This window comes from Oratosquilla oratoria, chromosome 22 (genome assembly GCF_046742065.1).
Source record: "Oratosquilla oratoria isolate Oo_2021 chromosome 22, ASM4674206v1, whole genome shotgun sequence".
Taxonomy (NCBI): Eukaryota; Metazoa; Arthropoda; class Malacostraca; order Stomatopoda; family Squillidae; genus Oratosquilla; species Oratosquilla oratoria.
This window is the reverse complement of record NC_134798.1, coordinates 40,977,820-40,986,783: the sequence shown is the minus strand read 5'-3', so window position 1 is coordinate 40,986,783 and position 8,964 is coordinate 40,977,820.

Genomic DNA, 8,964 nt, shown 5'->3' with positions numbered 1-8,964 from the left:
GAATTTTACCATGTTAAAATTAATTTCGACGCTCACTGTGACTTAGGTCGAAATGACCATGACTTTTCCTATTCAACTTAAGCTAATCTGTAGTCATGATGGTCAAGAATTTTACCATGTTAAACTAATTCAACGCCCACTGTGACTCAGGTCAACATGAACATGACTTTTCCTATTCAACTTAATTTAATCTACAGTCATGATGGTCGAGAATTTTACCATGTTAAAATTAATTTCGACGCTCACTGTGACTTAGGTCGAAATGAACATGACTTTTCCTATTCAACTTAATTTAATCTACAGTCATGATGGTCCAGAATTTTACCATGTCAAAATTTATTTCAACGCTCACTGTGACTCAGTGATGTCACGGTATGATGACGTCATTGTGATAAATTGACGTCACCATGTAGTCCTATGACGTCAATTTGTGTCCCTGTGACGTCACGAGACGATCCTATGGCGCCATGATCAATCCGGTGACGTCACAGTACAATCACATGATGTCACTAGGTATTAAACATATAGAAGTCCGCTTGTGGGTGACGAGACGTCACAAATTGCCATAGCACACTATTGGATGAAGACGCTCGCCACGGGCTTCGAGAACTTCCCGCGGGAAGACTTGGGGTGAGTTGGATACATACCGAGGGTCCAGGCCCGTCTTCGTGGGAGACGCTCAGGGAACGTCTTCACCCAGGACGAAGCCTCTTGACTAACGCCCACGGACGAGGTCGCTCGGAAACGAACTTGGCCTCGCATACTCCCTTTCGGTTTCTCGCTTACCCCGAGGATCTTCACGAAACTAGTGAGAGTGGTAGGCGTACGTTGGACGGAAGCAAGCGTCTCCACACTCATGTTCCTAGACGGCTAGTGGATGCATTTGCCCACCGGGGAGGGTGCATCGGCCGACATCTCAATGGCTCTGAGTGTGTTGGCGGACGTGGAGTTCGGGGTGGACTGGGACGGGTCTGCCCTTGCTCCCACACAGACTTTATTGGCTCGGGATTGAGTGGGACACAGTCAGCGTCCTTCGGGTGCTCCCCTGCGCCAAAAGAGCGTGCTTCTCTCACACGTCCTCCCTCCTTCGGTGGCGGGGGGGGGGGGGGGGGCCACAACTTCGCGACCCCGGCCCTTCCACTGAGCCGCTTGGGGCGCCGACGGCTGGTACGGGAGGTCGACAGGAGCATACTGCTTCTCCCGCGTGACCTGCCCGGGCCGATACCCTCAGCACTCCACAGGTTGTTGCGTCCCTGGCTTCGGTCGGGGGCCCTACGCCGGTCGCTGGAGTTTCTCCGCACCCACTCTGTGGAGCGGGTGCGGGACCTAGGGACTGGACATCGACGACTCCCTTGGGGACACGGTGTCTCTACCACTCAGTCGCCCCTGTCCCATGTGTCGCCATGGAAACGGCTCCACCCCTCTCATCTCAAAAAAGTGGAGGGGGCAAAGGGCGACCGAGGAGTGGGGAGGGGCCAGGAACCGTTGAACAGGATACAAATTTCGTATAATTTACGCATTGTGTGAACAGTGCAATGTTGTGCATGTCACATTCTTCGGCGTGGGTACTTGACGTTTCTGTCTCCCCTCTACTGAGTGATAAAATGAATAAGTCTCCCATAGGAAAGACACACGTAATAACGGTTTGATTCAGGCTTCACCTCTCCTCCCACCTGTCCTCGTCTCATGCATAGCTTCGCTGTGCAGGTTTCTTTCAGCCGATAATATTTCTTTGTCGCGGCTCGTGCCGCTTAAATTCTTCTTATCGGCTTAAGAAACCTGCACAGATTTAGGGTCCCTCCCTCCTCCCACAGGCGAAGCCTTCATTTCTCATTGAAGTGACGCGACGTCCGGCTCGAGCTAGCCGGGTAAGAAGGGAGGGAATAGGGAGGGGGAGGTGGGGTCGACAATGCGCATGCCTGCACAGAGCCGGGAATTTTAAATTTCCGATGATTTTGGCGGAAAATTCAAACCACACTCAACCTTCGGGAAATGGCCATATGACCAGGAGTGTGGTATGGGATTATCGCTATAGCTTCGCTGTGCAGGTTTCTTAAGCCGATAAGAAGAATTTAAGCGGCACGAGCCGCGACAAAGAAATAATATAGTTTTTTTTCGTGGGAGGTTACGTATGTTAGTCTTGGCTAGTGTGCCATGTGAATTATATAACTATTATGATGTCTTAATTATTGCACACATATCCTGTGGATATGTGTGTTTTTGTGGGGCAATGTGCCTTATATGATGTTTTTAATTTTTATTCTACGTTAAATCTATATACGTAACATTCTTTTTTTTTTTTTTTTTTTTTATTAGCTAGTGGCCGCGGTTTTGGCGGGAGGATTGGTTTTTATCCTAAAATGGTTTTAATTCTGGGCCAGTTTTTGTGATCTTGTGTTCGTTTTGATGATTGTGGAGGTGGTGGTATTATATTGTTTGTTAGTATGTTATTCCAAGCTTTACTACTCAGTCTTATTAGTCTTGAGTGTATTGTTTCTATGTTTGCTGTTTCATGAAGTTGTTCTTGTGTATGGTATGGTGGTTTATGTTTGAATATTTTTCTTAATGTTTTGTTTTGTAATGTTTACTTTTGTTTGATGTGTGTGTGTGTGACTGATTATTGGGGGGTATTCTAGTTGTGGTCGTGCTAGTGTTTTGTAGAGTTTTATTTGTGTTTTTGTTGTGAGTCCTCTGAAGCGTCTAAGTCTATTGAGTGTGTTGTTTGTGATTTGTATTCTGTTTTTGATGTGATGTTTTATTCCCTGTGTGTTGATGGTGAGGCCTAGGATGTGTGCTTGTTTATTGTATGGTATTATGTTGTTGTTTATTTTTATTGGTGGTGGTTGGCGTGTTGAGATGGCTAGTAATTGGAATTTGTTTGTGTTTGTAGATAGTTTCCATTGTTTTTCGTATGTGTTAATTTTGTTGATTTCGTGTTCTGTCTTCCTGGCAAGCATGTGTTTTCCTGTTGTGTTAGGGTATGTGATTATCTGTGTGACGTCGTCTGCGTATTGTATAGTGTAGCTTCCGTGTGAAGGTGGTGGTATGTCTGATGTGTATAAGTTGAATAGTGTTGGGGAGAGAACGCTTCCTTGTGGAACTCCGCTGTGGAGAGGGAAGGATGGTCCTATGTAGTGGTTTATTTTGATTTTTGCTGTTCTGTTGTCTAGGAAGCTACACAGTGTTTTCGTGATGGTGTCTGGAAGGTGTGTTTGAAGTATTTTGTATTTAAGGCCTTCGTGCCATACTTTGTCAAAGGCCTTGGATATGTCGCGTGATATTATGTTGCATGCATGTTTATGTCTTTGTGTGTCTGCGATTGTTTCATATATGATGGCGAGTGCTGTGTGTGTTCCTTTGCCAGGTGTGAATCCATGTTGGTTAGGGTTTAGCATGTCGTGTTCATGTAAGTGTGCCATGAGTCTGTTTGTGATTAGTCTTTCATATATTTTTCCCGGTGTTTCTAGTAGTGATATAGGTCTGTAGTTTTGTATTTGTGTGGTGTCTTTGTTTTGTTTTGGTATGAATGTGATAATTGAGTTTTTGAATTTTTGTGGAAAGTATCCTAGGCTTAGTGTTTCGTTGTATATGTCTGTGAGTAGTTGTATTGTTATGTTTGGTAGGTGTGCGAGTATTTGTTTCGTTATGCCTGATTGTCCTGGAGCTTTGTTTTTGGTGTGTTTGATTATGTTTTTAACGTCTTCTAGTTGTATGGGTTGTCCGGTGTAGTTGTCAGTGTCTAGTCTGTCTAAGTCTATGTTTGCGTAAGGTTGTGTTTGGTGGTAGTGTTGTGTTATGTGTGTGAGAATTTTGGTTTCGTGGTTTGTGTCAAATTGTGTGTTTTCTTCTGGTGTGATTTGAAAGATGTTTTGCCATACCTGTCTGAATGCGTTTTCTTTGTCTTTGGCGTCGTGTAGTTTGTCGTTGTTATGTGTTATGTATGGTGAAGTGTTAGTGTTAGATCCTTGTAGTTTCTTAATTGTGTTCCAGAAGTCTTGTGGTTTTTTGGGGTTGAATTTAATGTTTGATATTAATTTGTTCCATGTCTCTTCGTAGTTTGTTTTGTGTTCCTCTAGTATTTGTGCTTGTAATTGTTTAATTGTTTGTGTTGTGTGTGGAGTCCAGTTGCTTTCTATTAAGGCTTTGTTTTTTATGTTGTTTGCGATCCATGTTAATTGTTTTAAAGTTTTAGATGTTTTGGGGGTGGGTAGTTGTTTGTGGTGTGTTGTAGGTATACTCTGTGTGATTGCGTTGTGTATCAATTTGTACCAGTTTTCTATTTTGTCGTCTATGTATTTTGTGTCCTTTATTTGTGTGTTTGTGTTGATTTGTGTTTCTGTGTTGTATTCTTCTGTTGTTGTTTCTAGTATTGTTTTAAATTTCTTCCAGTCTGCTTCTTTGTATAGTAGTCTAGGTGGTGTGGGAATTGTGATTGCTGTGGTGGAAAGTGTGAAATGTAGTGGTATGTGATCTGATGAGGTTATGTCGCCTGGGTGTATTCTGTATGTGAGGTGGTGGTGTCGGTTGGTGAATATCATGTCTGGGTTGCTTGTTCCGAAGTGTGAAATGCATGTTGGGAAGTCTGGGCCTAGGAAGGTGAGGTGGTTCTGTGTTATTAATTGGTGTATGTTTTTACCTACGTGATTATTGTGTGCATGTTTTAGTGTTTTATGTTTTGCATTAAAGTCTCCTATGATGTATGTTGGTTGTGGTTTCTGTGTGATTTTCAGTATGTCTTGTGTTGGTAGGTATGGTCTTCGTGGTGGGAGGTATGTTGTGGCTATGATTATGGGTCCTTTGTTTGTGTGTATTTCTATGGCTAACATGTCTTCGTCAAAGTCGTCTAATAGTTTGTATTTTATGTTTTGTTTTATGGCTATGGCTATTCCTGCGTTGTCTTCATTGTACGTGTTTAGTGTGTGTGTGTTGTAGTTGAATATTTTAACTGTGTGTCTCCCTATAGAGTTGAGTAATATAATGTCTGGTGTTTGTGTTAGGTAGTGGTTGCTTAATTGGTTTCTTCTGTGGAATGTCCAGTGTTGTACGTTGTGTTGTATTATGTGTATTGTGTCCATGTTTGCTTGGTTTATTGGCTGTTGACTGTCCAGTGAGGTGTGTCTGTTGGTTTGTATTTACGAATGTCGTAGTATCCCTGTTGTGTTGTTCTGTATTTTGTTTCTGTCAGTCTTTGTATAGGGGCTTTGGTCAGGTCAATTAGGTTTTGTGTTATCAAAGTGTCTACAGTTTCCTCAGGCATTTCCTTGGTGTAAATGTATTTGATCTTTTTGTTTTGTAGGAGTGTGTGTACGTTTTGATGTATTTCTTCGTCTGTCATTTTTGTTGTGTTGGGTGTTATTATTTGAATTGTGTCTGTGTTGTGGTCTGTTTTCTTTGTCTTTGTGGGTTGTTCTGTTACTGATGTATGTTCTGTGTTGTGTGGTCTTTTGTTTCTCTGTTCTTCAGTTTCCATTGATTCTGGTTGTGATTGTGGGTGGGTAGTGTTGTTGATCATGTTTAGTACTGCTGTGGGTTTCATGACAGAGGGTGGGATTATGATTGTTGGGAGTCCATTTGCTTTGTAATAGTCATCTATTGTCTGTTGGAATGTTCCTGGTTGTGCTGCTTCATTAATGTTGGCGTGTATGATTGCTGTGTTTATGACAGTGAGGTGTTTCAGGTTTAAAGGGTTGGGTGTTGGTGTAGGGGAAGACTGAGCAGTGTTTCCTGTGGCTACGTTAGCATATGAAGTGTTGGAGTGTGTGTGTGTTTTGTACTTTATTGTCTTGTATCTTCTTCTTTATCAAGTCTTTTCTTACTTGGCATCGAGCTGCGTACAATGTGATGTAAAGCCCTGTCACTGTTTTATATATGCCCCCTTGGTCCTTAATAAACTGCTCCAACCTAAACAGAGCCAACTGGCTCTCCTGATGTTTGCTCATTCCTGACCCTGTAGCCTAGAGTCACCCCTTACTACAGGACCGCCCTGCCTGCTGAGCCACCTCCGCCTCCCTTGGCTGCTGAGTCGCCAATGGGTCACTGTGACAGTTCAAAATGAACCTGACTTATGATTTTGAACCTAAGCTCAACTAAAGTCCTGATGGCCAAACATGCATGTTAAAAGTGAGGCGACAGGTCCACGATTTCAAAATAATCACAATACTGATGGCCAAGCAATTTAAAATATTAAATGAAATGCGATGGGTCACTGTGACGGACTTCAAAATGAACCTGACTTACGATAAGCTCCTCCACAGTCCTGATGGCCAAGCACTTTCTAGCACTTTAAAATGCTATTGTAAAATTGTCTCAACAGCTCACTGTGACTCACGACGAAATGAACATGACTTTTCCTATTCAACTTAAGCTAATCTACAGTCATGGTGGTCGAGAATTTTACCATGTTAAAATTATTTTCGACGCTCACTGTGACTCAGGACGAAATGAACATGACTTTTCCTCTTCAACTTAAGCTAATCTATAGTCATGGTGGTCGAGAATTTTACCATGTTAAAATTATTTTCGACGCTCACTGTAACTCACGTCGAAATGAAGATGACTTTTCCCATTCAACTTAAGCTAATCTACGGTCATGGTGGTCGAGAATTTTACCATGTTAAAATTGTCTCAACAGCTCACTGTGACTCAGGACGAAATGAACATGACTTTTCCTATTTAACTGAAGCTAATCTACAGTCATGGTGACTGTGACTCAGGACGAAATGAACATGACTTTTCCTATTCAACTGAAGCTAATCTACAGTCATGGTGGTCGAGAATTTTACCACGGTAAAATTATTTTCGACTCTGACTGTGACTCAGGACGAAATGAACATGACTTTTCTTATTCAACTTAAGCTAATCTACAGTAAGGGTGGTCGAGAATTTTACCATGTTAAAATTATTTTCGACGGTCACTGTGACTCACGACGAAATGAACATGACATTTCCCATTCAACTTAAGCTAATATACAGTCATGGTGGTCGAGAATTTTACAAAGATAAAATTATTTTCGACGCTCACTGTGACTCATGACGAAATGAACATGACTTTTCCTATTCCACTTAAGCTAATCTATAGTCATGGTGACTGACTCAGGACGAAATGAACATGACTTTTCCTATTCAACTTAAGCTAATCTACAGTCATGGTGGTCGACAATTTTACCATGTTAAAATTATTTTCGACGCTCACTGTGACTCAGGACGAAATGAAAATGACTTTTCCTATTCAACTTAAGCTAATCTACAGTCATGGTGGTCGAGAATTTTACCATGTTAAAATTGTCTCAACAGCTCACTGTCACTGAGGACGATATGAACATGACTTTTCCTATTCAACTGAAGCTAATCTACAGTCATGGTGGTCGAGAACTTTACCATGTTAAAATTATTTTCGACGCTGACTGTGACTCAGGACGAAATGAACATGACCTTTCCTATTCAACTTAAGCTAATCTAAAGTAATGGTGGTCGAGAATTTTACCATGTTAAAATTATTTTCGACGCTCACTGTGACTCAGGACGAAATGAACATGACCTTTCCTATTCAACTTAAGCTAATCTAAAGTAATGGTGGTCGAGAATTTTACCATGTTAAAATTATTTTTGACGGTCACTGTGACTCAGAACGAAATGAACATGACTTTTCCTATTCAGCTTAAACTAATCTACAGTCATGGTGACATTGACTCAGGACGAAATGAAAATGACATTTCCTATTCAACTTAAGCTAATCTACCGTCATGGTGGCTGTGACTCAGGACGAAATGAACATGACTTTTCCTATTCAACTGAAGCTAATTTACAGTCATGGTGGTCGAGAACTTTACCATGTGAAAATTATTTTCGACGCTCAATGTGACTCAGGACGAAATGAACATGACTTTTCCTATTCAACTTAAGCTAATCTACAATCATGGTGGTCGAAAATTTTACAATGTTATAATTATTTTCGACGGTCACAGTGACTCACGACGAAATGAACACGAGATATTTTGGATTTTGGGTCATTTTGGTCAATTGCTCCGATTTACCCACCATCTCACCCACAGGTCGAGGGTGGATAGGGCTGCCGTGGAGTCCAATTTTACACCATTCAGGCCAACAGTATGGGTGCCAGAGGCCAAAATGTGATTACTGGGTGAAAAGGCCCCAATTTGGAAGGGTGCCACTGCCACGCCCTTGGACTCAGGCTGCTCATGCTTACCTTGCTGTGCACTTTGACCGACTCTCTCCCTGTGGGGCAAGTTTGGACTAAATCGGTCACTTTCGAATTTTCGGCTAAATTCATGGGGTTAATCCTTTGAGATTTTTTGGATTATGGGTCATTTTGGTCACCTGCTCCGATCTACCCACCATCTCACCCACAGGTCGAGGGCAGATAGGGCAGCCGTGGAGTCCAATTTGACACCACTGAGGCCAACGGTATGGGTGCAATGGCACACCAGTCAGGCACACGGGATCCCTGCCACAGGCATAAACGTCAAAAGGCCGAATTTTGGAGGGCTCTCACCGCCACACCCTTGGTCTCAGGATTCTGCTGTCTACGCTGATGTGCACCCTATCCCACTCTCTACTTGTGGCGCAAGTTTGGACCAAATCGCTGACCTCTGGATTTCCCCCCCAAATTCCATGGGGTACCCCCTTTGAGATTTTTTTTATTTTGGGCCATTATGGTCACCTCCACCGATTTACCCGCTATGACACCCACAGGTCCGGCAAGGCCTGGGATGCCCTGCAGTGCAATGGCACACCAGTCAGGCACACGGTATCCCTGCCACAGGCATAAACGTCAAAAGGCCCAAATTTGGAGGGCTCTCACCGCCACACCCTTGGTCTCAGGATTCTGCTGTCTACGCTGATGTGCACCCTATCCCACTCTCTACTTGTGGCACAAGTTTGGACCAAATCGCTGACTTTCGGATTTCCCCCCAAATTCCATGGGGTACCCCCTCCGAGATATTT